Here is an 18,714-nt window from a genome sequence, read left to right on the forward strand (position 1 = left end):
CACAGTGGAAATCTTCAGCCCTTGATTGGCCAAATGTAGTAAGAAAGATAACACTGAAGGTGTGTCACAAGAAAAACGATCAATGTTGTTAGCTCTACAACAGATGCAAAAATTGTTTCAATGGCAGTGGTACAGAGCTTTAGTTGCTGGGCTTCTGGGCGAAAGCAACACCTCCATTATGTCTTCCAGAAGGTCCCAATCTGTTTACCTCAACTTCTAGAGACCAGACATAAAGGTTCTGGGTAATAATTTCTGGGCAGAGAAGGTAATCTCTTTCTTGGGTGAGCAGGTCCACACTTTGAGAAAGGTGAATTGGACGGCAGATGGACATGTCCAGATGTTTATGGTACCACGTCCTCCTGGCCCAGTCTAGAGCAATCAGGATCATGGTCTTCCCATGCTTCCTCAACCTCTTGATTACACAAGGAATGACAGGGACTGGTGGGAACACCTGCAGAAGTGGAAATCCCCAGTCCACTATGAACGCGTCCTCCAGCACTCCTCTCTGAGGTAATTCCCGGTAGCAGAGCAGGTCACAAATCCTGTTGATACTGAACGTGAACAGATCCATTTGAGGACCTCTGACAAGGACTTCCTGGGCTAGCTTCTACTTGTGGGAGACTGTGCTCAGCATGATCACAGCATCCGCTGCTGTGTTCTCTTCTCTGACCAGGTGAACAGCTGACATAGATATTCCTCTGGCAGTGCCCAATACCAGAGATCCATTGCCTCTCTACACAGTGCTAGTGACATTAAACCTCCTCTCTTGTTGAGGTAGTGCATGTCGACTATGTTGTTCAGCATTATCAGGACATTCTTGCCCCGTACAAAAGGCATAAAGGCCCTCAGCACCAGTCTGATTTCCCTCAGCTCCAAAATGTAATTTGAACTCCGACAGAGACCAACGACCTCTGATTGTCAGATCATTTGCATTAGCTCCCCATCCTGAGAGGGAGGCATCCCAACTACTGTTATCGCCGGCAATGGTTGCCAAAAAAGGTTCTCCCTTCATCGCATTCTCCTTGCAGGCCCACCAAGGAGATCCTGCGTGACCTTGCTTGGAATATGGAGATGATGCGTCATTCTGCCTGCGATCTGAGGGCCCACTGGAGGGATCTCCTAATAAGACGGGCCTCTGCCACCAAGAAAATGCAGGATTCCATGAAACCGAGCAACCTCAGGAAACCAAAGGCCGGAAGACGTTGACCAGTCTGAAATGTTTCGACTATCTGCAAAATGTGTTGATCCCTTAACTTGCGGGGTGAAGCTTTCCCCGAGGCCGAGTCCAGGACTGCTCCAATAAATTGGAGCTTTTAAGGTGTCATGTGGGACTTCTTGAAATCGAGGGAGAAGCCCAGTCTGTGAAGAGGGTGGCAGATACTGATGAGATGTTCCAGAGCTTGTTCCTGGAGAACGAGACCTGATCAGCCAATCATGATCAGCCAATCTGACTCCTTCCCTCCTTAGATGTGCTGCCACCACCACCATCCACTTGGGGAAGACCGGTGGGTGGATGTGAGCCCGAAAGGCAGTACTCGAAACTGAAAGTGAGAAATGCCAATGGCACACCTAAGGTACTTCCTGTGCATTTGATGTATGGGCACATGAAAGGAAGCATCCTGAATATCGAGTGACACCATCCAATCCTGGAGCTGAAGGGTCTGGAGGATCTGCAATAGAGTTACCATCCTGATTTTGTCCTTCCTGGGGAACATGTTCAAGCATCAATGGGTCGTAGCCCTGTGTCCTTTTTGGGAATTAGAAAGTATGAGGAGTACCATCCCTGGTTCATCTCCACAAGAGGTACCCTTTTTATTGCACCTTTCTCTAACAGGGTGAGAATCTCCTGTAAGATGAGAGGATACAGATCCCAAAGGGATTGATTGCTCGGTGGATAATGCAGAGGCCTTTTTATGAATGGGAGGCAGTAACCACGGGCTGCTGTTTGCAGTGCCCAAGCAACGGAATTAATGCTGTGCCATTCTTCCAAATGCTGTGTCAATCTGCCCCCCACTACTGTCCTGTGGACCAATGCCTTGCTTAGGTGTTGTGGCTGTTGTGGATGGCAAAGAGGTTGGGACTGCTTAACCCCACGTCCTCATCCACTACGAGGAAACCCTCTCTGTCCCCTTTGAGAAATCTGGCCTCTTGTCCTCCAACCAAACAGAAGTAGTGAAAGGACTGACCCCTCCAATTCTGAGATTTCGTGTGTACCTGTTGCAGTTGACAAATCACTGCACCCAGCGATTTTATCACCACCTTGGAGGACTATAGCTTCTCTACGCTCCCATTGGCCTTTGAGCCAAATAGTTGTGAGACATCAAAGGGCATATCACGAAGTCTTGCCTGGATGTCCGGAGCAAATCCTGATCTGCGTCGCCAAGTAAACATTTGTGAAACATAACTTGCTGCCATCACCCGACTGACACTATCAGCTGAGTCGAAGCCAGACTGTAAAGACTGGCACATAACATCTTTGCCATCCTGGATGATGTTAAGGAAACCTTCCCTTTCCTCATCTTCGGGAATGTGCTCTGTGGCCATTGCAGCCACCTCCCATAAAGTAAACGTGTCCTTAGCTAAGGCACATGCAGCAGTAATGGACTTCAAAGCCATGCTACTTGACGAGAACACCCTATTTCCTATGGCATCAAGCCTCTTGTCATCCCTATCTGGAGGGACCGTAGGGTAGGCAGCTGCTCTGAAGGTAGATGTGGCTACCTGAAACACCAGACTTTCCGGAGAGGGATGCTTTGACAAGAAATCTGGATCCACAGCAGAAGGCCTGTATTTTTTTGTGAAGTCTTTCTTGACAGCCGGAGCGGCGTCCAATCTCTTTCAGTTTTCCCAGTCTCTGCACTTCAGGGCCGTATGGAATGGTAGGAGAGGATCATTTGGAGGACCTTTATCCAGGATGTCAGTAAGGTCATCCTGCTCAAATGCAGCAATGGGTCTTCCGCAACCTAGGTACTCTGTCACTTTTTCCATGATAGTTCTATACAAAGCATCTGCATGTGCAGAAGGATCCAGGGTGGCAACATCAACCTCAGATGAGGTATCTAACCCACTAGGATCATTCAATGAGTCTACAAGGTTCTGTAACTTGGACTCCTCAGATGTCAACTCCTCGGGCACATTTTGAGTTCCAAACTCCAGGCCAAATGGAGGACTTTTTCTTAATCCTCATCATCATCCTAAAAATTTACGCTTAGACTTTAAAAAGTCCTTCTTGGTTAGAGGTCTGAAACTCTTTAACAGATCCGTTGAAGACATCGATAGGTTTGCCTTCAACGGTCTCAGGCTCAAGGGGCTCAACCCAAACTCCCTCGAGGGAGTGGAGGGTAGAGGCTTAGGCTTTGATGCATCTCTAAAACTTTGAGACTCTCTGCTCTTCTCTAGGAAGCTTTTCTACTTTCTTTCCTAGTCTGAAAGGTACACAATGGGTTCCGAGGCCTTCTTAGGTTCTTTTGAAGGGCAGGAGAAGCCGCCTTCTCAAAAACTTTCATCAGTTGGAGCGGAAATAAATCACATTCGGTTGATGCCGACTTACCGGGGAAACATACCCATTTCCAATCATGTGAGGAGTTCGATGAAGATGAGTGGGATCAATGATGCCTCTTCTTTGATTTAATATAGGAGGTTGATGATGATGAGTGCTCAGAACCACTTCTTGACCAAGAGTGCTTTGAACGTTTTGAGTGCTTCTACGTCCGCTGAGGTGAAATATCCCTCAAGCTTCTCTTATCGGGGGGGTCTCATCTTGTTATCTTGGACAGGGTAGTACAAGGATACTTAGATGGGGGACCAGGACGAGCTTCCCCTTCCTCTCCTTCAAGGCCTTAACGGTAATTGATTGGCATGAGCCGCAATCATGGCCGGCAACAAGACACCAAAGGCATATTCAATGCAAATTGGTGATAGACATCTTCCACCGGCAGTCGGCAGACCTTTTAAACCAGGTCTTGGGATGAGACATTTTCTTTGAAGAATAAGGCAGAAACACAGTTGAAAACTCACCTTGGTGATTCTGAACTGTTTGAAACGTGCTGTGCATGTGGTAAAACAGAACTGAGACAACGGGCACAGTGCGTGCTATTTATACGATTTATACCAGTGTCGAAATCTGCTGTTAAAAGCTTCCGAAGCTGCTAGCAGGATATTGGATACATCAAAGATGAGGAAAATGTGGGAGGACACAATCCATTCGAAATTAGCATTTGAACAATGATGAAAGTTAAAAATGAAGAAACTACTAGAGCCCTTTAATTAATACGAGAAAAAAATGACAAAAAATAGGAAAATGTTTAATTTAATAGTACAATATTTAAATGTATTTTTAAAATAATATTGGTAATTAAATTTTGAAAAACAGTTCATTAATTTCCTCAAGAACATTGCAGTTTTGGTTCTGCCTAGAACTAAAAGGAAAATGGCATTGAGATGCCACATAGCTATTCAAAATGCAGGACTGTAAACGGAAAAAGAAGATGGACCGTATCACCAAGAATACAAACATGAACATGTAAGGAGCTGTTGTTCTGTATATGGTTTCCCAAGTATCATACACATACTTGTATATGATAGATATTCACCATGGGTTTTGTAGCAAAGCTGGATGGAATACACTTAGCCCTAAGAAGCAAAGAACTGCAAATTCAATACATGTGTGTGATTGAGGTTGTGTCCAACGTCCTGTTGACAGTCTTACCTAAAAGTACTAGGGCACTGGGACAGCATTTTAAACTTCAGACGAGATCTACAAGGACCTTCTAGCAACAACACACCTTTATGCTGATAGAAAGAAGAGAATGATTGCCAAACTACTTGCTACTGATAGTATGTGCCATCTACTGAAAAGCACAATCTTCAAGGCAAAGAGCTAAGCAAATCCACTTTGTGTACTGGCTAAGAAGTCACTGGCACAGCCCCAAAGAACCAAGCTTAGCGGGGCCACCTTCTCCCCCAAAACACATAGATTTGCAACTCTGCATACAAGTACATTCCAGGTTGCACACAAAGACATGCACTCGGGCACTGGAAATAGTCTATGCCTGCCGCATAAGCTCCTGATGCCACCATCTATGCACAGGCCCCTCAGAGTTCAGAGCACTTAGACTAGACATGTGGTCTTCTATTACTGGAGAGCACGCCCCTTGCTATGCCTGTAGACTCTTCCTCCTGAATTAACTGCAGTTTCATCTGTGAAGTCAGTGCTATTGCTATACAGTGCAAATGCCTCCATGTCAGACCTGCCACTGCACAACCATACAGAAAATAACCATTTGTCACCAAAAGTGGACCTGGAGTCCAACTAGCATAGGAGAAATTGTTCCACTCTCCCTGTTTCCTCAATACATTTTCCTGCCAACGTTGATTTCTAATGCTGCTGATACCAATATGGAATACCCAAAGCTCCTGCCACAAAGGATCATAAGAGACAAAAGAAGGCTGTCACACCAAGAACACAATCCCCCATGGGACAGGGCAACTAGAACTCTTCAAATGAGAGATCGGGAAACTACACAAAGCAACATTTTGGTTAATTCACTATCCCCATCATCATTTGTGCCAAACTGCAGAGCATCTGGTTACAAAAGAGCGACAGGAGACAGATATATGCATCAGTGAGTCCTCTCCAAGAGTCCAATGCAGCTGAAATCCATAAATCGCAAATGTTGCCATCAGTACAGAGGTAGCAGCTGCGACTAATCAATGGATTCAGTCACTTCCCCCAAGGGGGAGCCCGTTCCTTTGAGGTTAGGCAGGTGAGCCTGCTACGCAACATTCCCCCTAGAGGTGTCAGTAAGCAGGACCTCACAGGCTCTGCTCTCCACAGGCTCGACTGGACTTTTAGCTGCTATCTCCTGACAAACTTCCTTCTGCTGAGTGCTCCACCTTTTATACAACTAAACCCTGTCAAGGAGTTTCAGGTGTGAGTCTGTGGCCCCTTTTCCTGGCCATGGTTAACACAATGAATGGGAGATGCCTGACCTTCATTTCTGTATTCCCCAAATCCCTCTTCTTCATCACAGAACTAGAGTGGTGTTTTCTATGGGAAGTGTGCATTCCTCTTCGAGGCTTCTTGCTCTTCTCAGTACTTTGTGGGTACTCATGGGGTAGAATAGGACATGAGCGGAAATAGACCATAAAGGTTAAGGGAAGGGAGGGTAAGTCTGTGTTAGGAAAAGGGGGATACCATGTCTTGCCATCAGGCACCCTCTCCAGAAACCCCAAGGACCCTCCACTCAGGTGATTCTCCCTCGCTTGTCCACCCCAAGGGTCAGGATACAAAAGCGATGGCCCCTCCCTGGCCATCTGAGCAGAAGATCCCTGGGGAGTAGCTGTGAAAGTACCTTCTGGTTTCTCACATACCCTTCCTCTATTCGGGTTGGACCGTGATGCTTCACAGGGGAACCGGGATAGAAAGTCCACATTCCCATGTTTACGTGCTTTCCGATGTTCCACTGAAGCACTGTATAACTCTAGGGTTTGACTCTTTTCTATGGCTAATCCAGACCAATGGAGAGTGGTCAGTAATTAGTCAGAACTTCTGCCTGTAAATAGTACTTTTGAGATGTAATATCAACCATTTTATGGCCAGTTCTTCCAGTTCAATAACTGAGTAGAGTTGCTCCCCGGGGAGCAGTTCTGACTGATGTACAGGATTGGAAACTCCAGTTCATCAGGATTTTGAGATAAGAAAGCACCCAGTCCTGTCACGGGGGCATCTGTTTATAAAATTAACTCATTGGAAAAATCAGCCACTTTTAAAATGTGCCTCTGGCAAAGGGTTTGCTTTAATGTACTACAGTAGATTTCATCTTCTTTATCCCATTTGACCTTTTGGGGCTCTGCATCTTTCAGTTTATTTGTTAATCTAGAGGTCTGACCAGAGACATTTGTGATAAACATGCTGTAATACCCTATTAGTCCTATAAAAAAGCTTTTAAATCCTGCTTAGTTTTTGGTGTAGGAGTTTCAAGGACAGATCTCACTTTTTCTTGTCAGGGTTGTACACTACCATTACCCACAAAAACCCAAGATACTTAACAGCAGGCTGGGCTAGTTTGCACTTTTTTGGTTTTAGCAGTTAATCCAATTGTCCTTAGAGCTCTCATAACTGTACAAATATTATATAGGTGGTCTTCCCATGTTCTACTGTGGATTACAATGACGTCAATGTATGCTCCGCAAAAGTGTGAGTAAGGTTTTAAACTTTTGTCCATTGATCTCTGGTTTGTTACAGGAGCACCATGTAATCCGAAGGGAAGTAGTTTAAATTTGAACAGTCCTATGGGAATGGAAAATGCAGTTTTCTATTTGTCAGGTCCAAATAGGGGAACCTGCCAATACCCTTTGGGGAGATCTATGCTTGACAAGTAGACATCATCCCCAATCTATCGATAAGGTCATCAATACGTCTCATTGAGGAAGCGTCAAAGTCTGAGATTATATTCACCCTCCTAAAATCTATGCTGAACCTCCAGCTACCATTGGTTTTGTCACCAACACGATGGTGGAGGACCAGTGACTGTATGAAGGTCCTGTTATATGTGCTTTGAGCATTTGTTCCACTTCTTTAATGATGACATCCTTTCGATACTCGGGTAGTCGGTATGGTCTTAAATGTACTAACTTGCCTGTGGGAGTGCAAATGTGGTGGTATATACATTTCGCTCACCCAGGCTCTTCACAAAACACATCTGGAATTTGGCTCACTAAGTTATCAAGCTCTTTTTTCTGATTATTCGTGAGGTTGGAGGGAATTAAAGCAGTATTGTCTACCTCTTCAGGCATCAAGTAGGACAGTATAGTCCCTTACAAATAAATAGTGGCATTGGACTCAGAGGAGATCTGCTTACACTCAATGAGTAAGTTTAAAACCTGTGTTTTTAGGCGGCAGTCATGGTGGGAGATTTTATAATTGCATGGTCCCACTTTCCCTACCACTTCATACTGCCCATGCCATTTAGAAACATCTATGTCGCCACTCCAGCTTTCTGCCTAGGCATTTGGAAGGGAAGGAAAACTCATAGGAGGATACCTGGTGGCCCCTGGGTAGGACAGTGCCATTTCCAACTGTTTGACCCATCCAGACCCCTAAATCAGATCCCCCTGGGACCACCTGAGGTGTAAGGTAGGTAGAAGCCCATAAAGAAATACAGCGGATAATGGGAGAAAAGGATGTAAGGATGGTGAAAGAGCCGACCCACCTGTGAAGGCCACCTGCTGGGAAGGAAAGAAAGGAGCAAATGAGAGGAAACAGGTCTCACCTCCTGTTTGTTTCTTTTCACTGCTCTATAGGAGAATGAAGAAGAACCAACCAGCTTTGAGTGGGCATACTGAAGTACCCGAGACTAGTCGTCATATTAAAAACTGTAAATACAGTCATATCAGCATTGGTATGAGGACTACAAAGGAGAAGTCTTACAATAGGTACAGTTTGTTAGTCTACCACAGAATGTTCTGCAGGGCCTTTGAGTTTCAACACACACATCAAATCACAGTAATACTTTTAAGTCAACACAATCCTATCTAAATACATATATACCGGACAAATGGGGTCTAAAGGGTTAATGCACAAAATAGTTTACAACCTAAAAAGGGAAGGAAACAGGCAGTGCAAATAGTCTTTAGTCCCTTCTGCATCCAACACACCCCTAACTAAGAGGCAGTCCAAACTCTAAGAAGAGTGGAGCCTATTGCTCAAATGTACCTGCACTGCTGGCGCACACAGTAGTTCAAATGGCAAAACAGGGTCTCTTAAAGGGTCTGTAGCAGCTCAGGAAGGTGGGTGAGGTGATGAAGAATAGGTTCCCACTATTCAAGGAGGGCCTTCACTTGAGGGCAGAGTCGATTGTAAGAGTTGGGAACAGTTCACTAGTTCGCACTAGCAGTGGAAAGGAGAGGGGCCCTCAGGGGCCACTCATGCTTAAAAATTGATGGATGCACTAGGGTCCACCGGTTAGGGTTGTGATTACTCACAGAGCCCTGGTGCACTTCGGACCAAACTTCGGCAGTCGGTCCACTTCAGGTGCAGGTTCAAATGCGTCAATCTCACGGCTCTGTGGCTTTCAGCGACAAAGTTCCAGCGTTGATTCCCCTACGGGACAGTGGCGATTTCTCCCCTCCTGGTAGATGGATCAGGCCAGTTCTGCTGCAATGAACTTACAAAGTTCGTCACCACTGCTGGTTGACACAGTAACCATGTGAACTCAAGGGCCTCCTCGAAATGGTGGCGGTATCAAAGCGCAACGTCTGTGCAAGCTGGTCAGTCCATTGGATGGCCCAGAGACTCTTCCAAAAATGCTTACTTGCAGGTTAAGATGAAGGTGTTGAGAATAGTTGGTCCCACTATTCCAATGGGTAGAAGCACCTTTCCAACCTTCTAGGACGATCAGATACAGAGGGGTCCAGCGGGACGACAAAGGGCTCAGGGTGCCAAACCTTCCAGCGGGTCACCAGTGATTCCTCGACTCAGCTTCTTAGTTTCAGGATACTTGGATCCTATCCTTCGTTCAGTGAAAACTACAGAGATCGACATGGTATGGGTGTTTGGGTCCCTCTCTTATCCAGAATCTCCTTCACGCCAAAACAAAGAGGGCCCAATGGGAGATCTGCTCATAAACAGGCATACCATACATGGACCAATCATGGACCACTGTGGTCCCAGGCATTCAAAGCACTCCAGACTCTCTCTGGCACCCAGGATGTGTATTGGAACCAGACGTTCCAGCCCACATCCTGGAGGCACACACACAAGGCATACAGAAGCCCGCAAATGCTTGGTGCTTTGTGGGAAAATGCATGCCCAAATAAGGACTGACCCGGGTCGGCTCGACCTGGGGAAGGTGAAGGGGCAAGATGACCAAAGGACAGGACAAAGAACCTTGTTATGTGGCTAATTTGGAGCCAGGCCACCTAACCGTGCCAAACGCGGTAATCGCAGTTTACCTGGCAAGAAAGGGTTAAAAATATGTGAAATTATAAGCTGCCACCAGCTCTGTCCAGGGCACAGCTGCACTTCTAAGAAATCCTTTGAGAGTATAGAGGGACTTTGCAAATGACTAGTCTCAAGAGCACTGTACTGTAAGGTACATTGTACACTTGTTACATGTTGCAGAAAAGATGCAACATGGTCAAGGACTAAGGGAAACAAAGTCTCTCAGTAATGACTGTCTTTAATAGCATGTCAGTTTCCCCATAAAGAGTGAGCGAAAAGCCCAGAGGAGTGCAGCAGAAGGCTGTGCTCCTCTTGTAAAGTCAGGCTATGGTGTTCAGACATCAGCAAAATGTTGTGGGGTTCACAACTGGAGGGAAATTACACATTACATGGAAATCTTTCCTAACACCGCCTAAAACCCAAGTTAAAGGCAGAAAAAATGAAGGCTCATGGCTGTTATCACCTCTACAGGCTACAGCCCAGGGAACAGATGATTCTTGTTTAAGTGATGACCCACTATGACTAACATTCAGAATGTGTGTTCCCAAACAAGCTGCTGGAGTTTCAATGCACATAGATGTCTACTCTAATTTTGCTGCACCCAACGTAGCCCCTGTATTTGGCCTCTGAGGCTCAGTATTTCCGCTTTCTGTTTGCAGGCAGGGGCAGAAGTGGCTGCTTCCTGACTGAGGGAACGTCTGTTTTTGCACCCCCCTTTCACAGCTGCCCCACTGCTTTGCAGGGCCTACAAAAGACAAGCTGAGGAGCCACTAAAGTATGCTCCCTCTAGTTCCTCTTCTAGGATTGGTGCCGGCAGCTGCTCTTTCTATGATGATTAGGGGTACATCCTATATGGAAATATCCCGATTTCAATACAGGACATATTGCGTGTACTATGATTCTGGTAATCTTTTTCTAGTAAATGGCAAAAAAAGAAGGCACTCTTTTGGTGTGTCATAATTAATGATAAACAGAAGAGATGGGCACATCTTTCCTGTCCATGGTATGGAAGGGCAATGGCATCTTCTGCACCCTGAAATTAGTCCTGTGAGGAAGTTGGTCAAATAAATAAATCATACAAGTATTGAAAGAGTGGGCGGTGAGGCAGTTAAATCCCACAGAAACGCAATTCAAATTATGAAAGTGATCGGGTAACTTACCATAATAAAAGGGATCCATCTGGGCACGGCCTGAATTGTCTGGAAGGAAAAGAAATAAGACATTCATCATTCAAAACATGGGGACATTATTCAGTCTGATATGGATGTCGAGTGAAAGTGGTACAAACATGTCAAATGAACTCTGGTGCGGTTACATTATCCACATCTGTTCGGTAAGGAAATTTGCACGAGGGGCCAGATTGCTCTTGCTATAAAGGAAGACCATGGTGAGCTGGCCACCCAGGATCTCTGTTTAAAATGTATTGAACGTCCCCTTATGGAAGAGTATTTGATGTTTAAAAAGTTGCTGGGCCACAATATTACGTGAATATAACTGACAGATTTTAGCCACAAAGTGTTGCATATTAAATTACAATTTAATATTTCACCTTTAGTTAGATTTACAGCCTAAGAGAGGTTTGTCAGTTTGAGTAGTGGTTTACTAGTGTGTTAATATGGAGAGAAAAAAAAAACTCTTTGTGCCTGTTAAATAATGATATGAAGAAACTGGCTCATTAAAACTCATAGCGCCTCCTGCGTAAAACGATGGCAGAGGCTTTAGACTTCTTTACAAATATGGCTTCGGGAGCATGGCTGGCCTGGGAAGCATGAAGCTGCTTCCTCTGTGAGCCCTTGCTACTCGGACACGCCAGTCCTGTAAATGGCACGAAAAGTGGGCTTACCCCTCCCTGATGTGCTGTGGAACCCCCTAGTAGCAGCTGGGTATCCAGTAGCACTATGCCAGGGTAGGTATCTGTACTTCTGCCCCTTTTATGGTAGGGTAAAGACACAGAACACCCCAGCAAGGTTCTCAATTTGGTAAACGTAGACGTGACGGAAATGTTCGAGAGAGAAGAGACCAAAGATCATTTTTCCAAAAATAACTCCCCTAAACATTTCCGACTAAGTACAGTCATAACCAGTCTGAGGTACACTACTTAACAAACAGCCCAATCTCTATTGTCAACATCATGGATACCACAAGCCATCGCAAATGATTCTATCCATCGCAGGATATCAGAACCCTCCACATAGATACCAACCAAATCTTTCATAAACTTGGTTGCTGGAGACCTGACACACTCAACTGTTTTGGCTGAAGTCTCCACCCAAGCTTTCTCTAGCTGGATTCTCTGACATTCAGTGTCTCTGTCTTTGAGTTCAAGATCTCTGTTTTGAGTATTACTTGTGCCAGCCCCCCCTTCTTCAACTCAGCTTCAGTCTCTAACATTTTGTATTCAAAAGCCAATTTCATCCTAAACTTAAGTTCCCAGAAGAAACAATACTGTGTTTTTGTAATAGAAATGACAGAAGTGGCAATCTCAGGGGCAACATCTGTGACTTCACCAGGGGTAAGGACCCCATCAGAGCCCCGCCACCCCATTTTCATCCTGAGTATCACAATCTGCCTGGTAATCCACAAGGGCAGCTCTAAGATGTGCCCTAGACCTTTCTTCAAAATCTATTTCTCTCACTTCAGAAGTACTCTCGAGAGCCTCTAAACTCATCATGGTCAATTTACTGTTTGAATAGTTTCCATGGTTTGCAGTGTAGTTATCAGCATACACTAATAGAACTCTAAATTAATAAAGAAGTGTGGATATTTTGTAGTAGCTATGTTAAACTAAGTCTTAAAAGCAGTGAGCCCACACTGTACCACCAGGGTAAAGACTGGAGGGGTTATCTGCACTTCTGCCCCCTATATGGTAGGGTTAAGGCACAGAACACACCAGCAAGGCTGTCAATTTGGTAAATTCGGATGAGTATCTAGGCGTAAGCTTTCAGGGTGTGATGCAGGCTGGTTCTTAAGTACAGTGTTTCCCCAAAGCCCCCACAATGGAATGTCCACACAGTATGTTAGGTGGTAATACAGTTTCTTCATATAAAATAGGATTTCTACCACTACCAGATATACATATAAATAATAACACTCTTTCTTGGAATACTTATTCAAAGAATGGCAAATATATACACTCTATGTGGTACCACTCAACACTTTAATTTGCTAAAATATGCACTAACTGCAAACAGTCTCAAATGGGCATATGAATTCTTAAGTGAGGTGTAACAGCACAGAATAGGGAAGAAAGGCAGGTTAGTTATGAACAGTGGCAATATGTTTTTGTTAGACTAGATAAGTAATTCTGAGTGAAGATCCCCCCCCCCCCCCCTAGGCAATCTGTAATGGAAAAGTTAGGGGGTAATTTAATCTGTCTTTTACAACCCAGTCCAATAATGTTCAATAACCTTCTGCTTTCTTTTAAAAGGTTATACCACCCCCAAAGTACCTGAGAGGCCACAGGGGAACAGGATCCAAACCAACATGGGACCCCTGGATGACTCCTGAGGCTCGAGCATGTTCTTCCTCATCATAGAACTTTTGGTGCCTTGGCAGGTGAAGTGGCAGCATTTCTCGGTTTCACTTGATGATTACTTCTGAGGATGGACTCCCCCCTTGGAAGAAGGAGCCAGTGGAATGCTGAGTCCAAGAAGAGAATTGGAACCAAAGTCTTTCTGAAGTGCAATTGTTTTGCTCTTCGCTGTGCTCTCCTTTCGTCGACGATTTCATCGACTGTAGAAGTCCTTTGAAGATAAAACTTGCTCTGGGCTCCTTAAAGGCTTGGCAGATGAGAGTAAGACCCCTGGTACCATCCAATGACTTCTGCCAGTGACAGGTGCATAGGTCACTTTTGGTGTCGGGTTTCACAATATCGCGGTTTTCAGACTTTTGGTTCTTCGGTGCTGCAGCTGCAACACGGACCTCTGGATGTCTTCTGGCGGCTTGGACTCGACCACTGGGGTTAACCATGGTTCGTCACCAAGTCTGGTCCCTAAGGAAGTCTTTGTTAGCTTCTGGTGGTGGGAAAACCACAGAAGGACCTTCCTCGGCACTCACCACTTCTGAACTCTGTCCGGTGGGAAAAAGTGGTCGGTAATGATGGCAAGGATGTCCCTCAGGGAGTGAGGGGTGCAGATGGATGACCCTCCAAATATAAAGTCACATTTACAATTAATACTCTCTGAAATTAAAAGAGAAATCAAAGAAAGCATGCAAAATGTACGATATCCATAGCAGATTTAGATAACCACGTGCTGGCAGCAGAAAGGAGATGATTAAAAGAGGTAGAACCCACCATATGTGACCAAGTGCACGAGCAAGCTGAACTATCCGAATGAATGACAGGTCCGGAACAACAGTTGGAATACCTCATGATGAAGCAGGGAAAATATGAGAATAGATTATGGTGGAATAACATCATGCTGCATGAGATTCAAAAACAAATTGCTTATAAGGATTTGGAAGAATATGTCTTGGCAATTTTTCACCACATTTTTAACACTTATGAAGATTCTGTTATAGTTCGGGACAGAACACACCATGTTATTCTGTGTACTGTGAGAAACCAGAAGGTGTCTAAACCGCTAGTCTCCGGGGATCTATCATTCAGGTGGCTAGGACACGGCCATCACTCTTGGATCCAGTTCCTGTGGGTGAACCAGTGAGGGAGGATCACCTTGGTGAAGGGCCCGCGGGAGTGGGACATCGGATGGTGAGGCGCAGTATCCCACTCTTTCCTGTAACTCCTTTACCCCATCCTACCCAATGGGATATTTAGAAACTCAGCTCCCCAACCCCTTTCCTGCACAAACACTTTTACACGGATATCCCGCTTTGGGAGAAAACAGCCTCATAACACGAGCCGAGGACCTGACATGCCCCAATACATTGCTCAGGCGAGGTAAGGCAATTATCGGCATTAATTCACACTTGACTTCCATAACACTTCCGCACAAGAATAAAAGGTGGAGCAAAAGTGCACACTAAGAGAGGCAAACACACAAAGGTACAGCAGTTTCGAGTTGGCAGCTGAATGAGGGGAGAAAGACGGCCAGACATGACAGGTTCATGATAGGGGCAATTCCCTTGACCTGTTTGCCAGGAAGCTGTTATTTTCAAGAAACATTCAAGGCAGGAAACATAAGACCAGAAACCAGACTGAAGAATCCTGCATTGTGTGTCGGAGATACCGAGGGTCCTCCAGCGTTACTGACCAAGCGGGGAGGAGAAACAGACGTTGCATCATCCTTAGTGCCAAGAACAAAGAAGCGACAGAGAACAACACAGCTGGTGAGTTGGGGAGACCGATGCCAGACCGGTCCGTGTTGAAATCAAGGTTGCAAGCAGCAACATTTTAAAATGCGCGCTGGAACGATCACTATTAAACATGTGTGATGAAAGGCGTGAGTGAAGCTAAATTGAAGGTGAATATTTGAACATTTGATGGAAAGATACAATACCGTTGACAGAGTGGTCCGGCACTGTGAATGTGCTCAGTCCAAGGTCTCTGGACGGTATCCTGACAAGAGAATAGAACGTAGAAATTTTATGTGAAGTGTAAATTGTAGGAAGCGAATCGAAGTGGTTCTGTGAAAGTTCAGGCAAAACCCATCACAGATTCAAAAGTCTTTAATTCCGGTGTCAAAAGGGAGCTGAGCCTGGACGAGGGGGATCCAAGGTCGAAGCCCGAATGAGAGAGACCAAGTTGCCAACATTGTAGAAAAGAGGAACTGAGCCTGGACGAGAGAGATCCATGGTGCGAGCCCAAAGGAGGGAGACCAAATTATGAACATTGTAGAAAAGGGGTCTGAGCCCCGAGGAGGGGGACCTGTGGTGTGATCCCCAACAGGGAGACCAGTCTTGAATTTGTGAAAGTGAAAACCCAGACAAATGAAAGAAACATGTGTCCTTTGTTTGTTACATCAGGCCCTCTGCAATAAGAGACTGTCATTGTGAAAGCAACTCTGACTGAAGGCCCTGATGCCTATGTATTGAACTGGCACCCCGTGGCCAAGAAGCCAGAGTGTGCGTGAAGCCTGTACGTGCCGCCTTGCCCCGTGCTGAAAACGCATGGGCAAGGGAAGCCAACTGCTCAACTATCTTGACATATCATTTCTTGAACACTTTTCTTTTGCATACATTGTTATCCTACACCATTTTGTATTTAGAAGTAAAGATTGGCAATAGGTTTATTAGTAAAGGCCCTTTCATTTGTTCAGACTCCACTGGGACTGCATTATTATAATTTGATGGTTGTAGCTTGATCCCATCTTTAGATTTAAGTTTAGATAGGCGTTCACCCAACCCATTGAAGTTCCATAAATAATTAGCATTTTAACAATGATGAAAGTTAAAAATGAAGAAACTACTAGAGCCCTTTAATTAATACGAGAACAAAATGACAAAAAAATAGGAAAATGTTTACTTTAATAGTACAATATTTAAATGTATTTTTAAAATAATATTGGTAGTTACATTTTGAAAAACAGTTCATTAATTTCCTCAAGAACATTCCAGTTTTGGTTCTGCCTAGAACTAAAAGGAAAATGGCATTGAGATGCCACATAGCTATACAGAATGCAGGACTGTAAACGGAAAAGAAGATGGACCGTATCACCAAGAATACAACCATGAACATGTAAGGAGCTGTTGTTCTCTATATGGTTTCCCAAGTAACATACACATACTTGTATATGATAGAATCCCACCATGGGTTTTGTAGCAAAGCTGGATGGAATACACTTAGCCCTAAGAAGCAAAGAACTGCACATTCAACACATGTGTGTGATTGAGGTTGTGTCCAACGTCCTGTTGACAATCTTACCTAAAAGTACTAGGGCACTGGGACAGCACTTTAAACTTCAGACGAGATCCACAAGGACCTTTTAGCAACAACCCACATTTATGCTGATAGAAAGAAGAGCTTGATTGCCAAACTACTTGCTACTGATAGTATGTGCCATCTACTGACAAGCCCAATCTTCAAGGCAAAGAGCTAAGCAAATCCACTTTGTGTACTAGCTAAGAAGTCACTGGCACAGCCCCAAAGAACCAAGCTTAGCGGGGCCACCTTCTCCCCCAAAACACCTAGATTTGCAACTCTGCATACAAGTACATTCCAAGTTGCACACAAAGACATGCACTCAGGCACTGGAAATAGTCTGTTCCTGCCGCATAAGCTCCTGACGCCACCATCTATGCACAGGCCCCTGAGAGTTCAGAGCACTTAGACTAGACATGTGGTCTTCTATTACTGGAGAGCACGCCCCTTGCTATGCCTGTAGACTCTTCCTCCTGAATTAACTGCAGTTTCATCTGTGTAGTCAGTGCTATTGCTATACAGTGCAAATGCCTCCATGTCAGACCTGCCACTGCACAACCATACAGAAAATAACCATTTGTCACCAAAAGTGGACCTGGAGTCCAACTAGCATAGGAGAAATTGTTCCACTCTCCCTGTTTCCTCAATACATTTTCCTGCCAACGTTGATGTCTAATGCTGCTGATACCAATATGGAATACCCAAAGCTCCTGCCACAAAGGATCATAAGAGATAACAGAAGGCTGTCACACCAAGAACACAATCCCCCATGGGACAGGGCATCTAGAACTCTTCAAATGAGAGATCGAGAAACTACACAAAGCAACATTTTGGTTAATTCACTATCCCCATCATCATTTCTGACAAAATGCAGAGCATCTGGTTACAAAAGAGCGACAGGGGACAGGTATATGCATCAGTGAGTCCTCTCCAAGAGTCCAAGGCAGCTGAAATCCACAAATTGCAAATGTTGCCATCAGTACAGAGGTAGCAGCTGCGACTAATCAATGGATTCAGTCACTTCCCCCAAGGGGGAGCCCGTTCCTTTGAGGTTAGGGAGGTGAGCCCGCTACGCAACATTCCCCCTAGAGGTGGCAGTAAGCAGGACCTCACAGGCTCTGCTCTCGACAGGCTTGACTGGACTTTCAGATGCTATCTCCTGACAAACTTCCTTCTGCCGAGTGCTCCACCTTTTATACAACTAAACCCTGTCAAGGAGTTTCAGGTGTGAGTCTTTGGCCCCTTTTTCCTGGCCATAGTTAACACAATGAATGGGACATGCCTGACCTTCATTTCTGTATTCCCCAAATCCCTCTTCTTCATCACAGAACTAGAGTGGTGTTTTCTATGGGAAGTGTGCATTCCTCTTCGAGGCTTCTTGCTCTTCTCAGTACTTTGTGGGTACTCATGGGGTAGAATAGGACATGAGCGGAAATAGACCATAAAGGTTAAGGGAAGGGAGGGTAAGTCTGTGTTAGGAAAAGGGGGATACCATGTCTTGCCATCAGGCACCCTCTCCAGAAACCCCAAGGATCCTCCACTCAGGTGATTCTCCCTCGCTTGTCCACCCCAAGGGTCAGGATACAAAAGCGATGGCCCCTCCCTGGCCATCTGAGCAGAAGATCCCTGGGGAGTAGCTGTGAAAGTACCTTTTGGTTTCTGACATACCCTTCCTCTATTCGGGTTGGACCATGATGCTTCACAAGGAAACCGGGAGAGAAAGTCCACATTCCCCTGTTTACGTGCTTTCCGATGTTCCACTGAAGCACTGTATAACTCTAGGGTTTGACTCTTTTCTATGGCTAATCCAGACCAATGGAGAGTGGTCAGTAATTAGTCAGAACTTCTGCCCTAGTAAACAGTACTTTTGAGATGTAATGTCAACCATGTTATGGCCAGTTCTTCCAGTTCAATAACTGAGTAGAGTTTCTCCCTGGAAACAGTTCTGACT

This window comes from Ambystoma mexicanum, chromosome 1p (assembly GCF_040938575.1).
Source record: "Ambystoma mexicanum isolate Mex_15411 chromosome 1p, UKY_AmexF1_1, whole genome shotgun sequence".
In the NCBI taxonomy this organism is placed as follows: Eukaryota; Metazoa; Chordata; class Amphibia; order Caudata; family Ambystomatidae; genus Ambystoma; species Ambystoma mexicanum.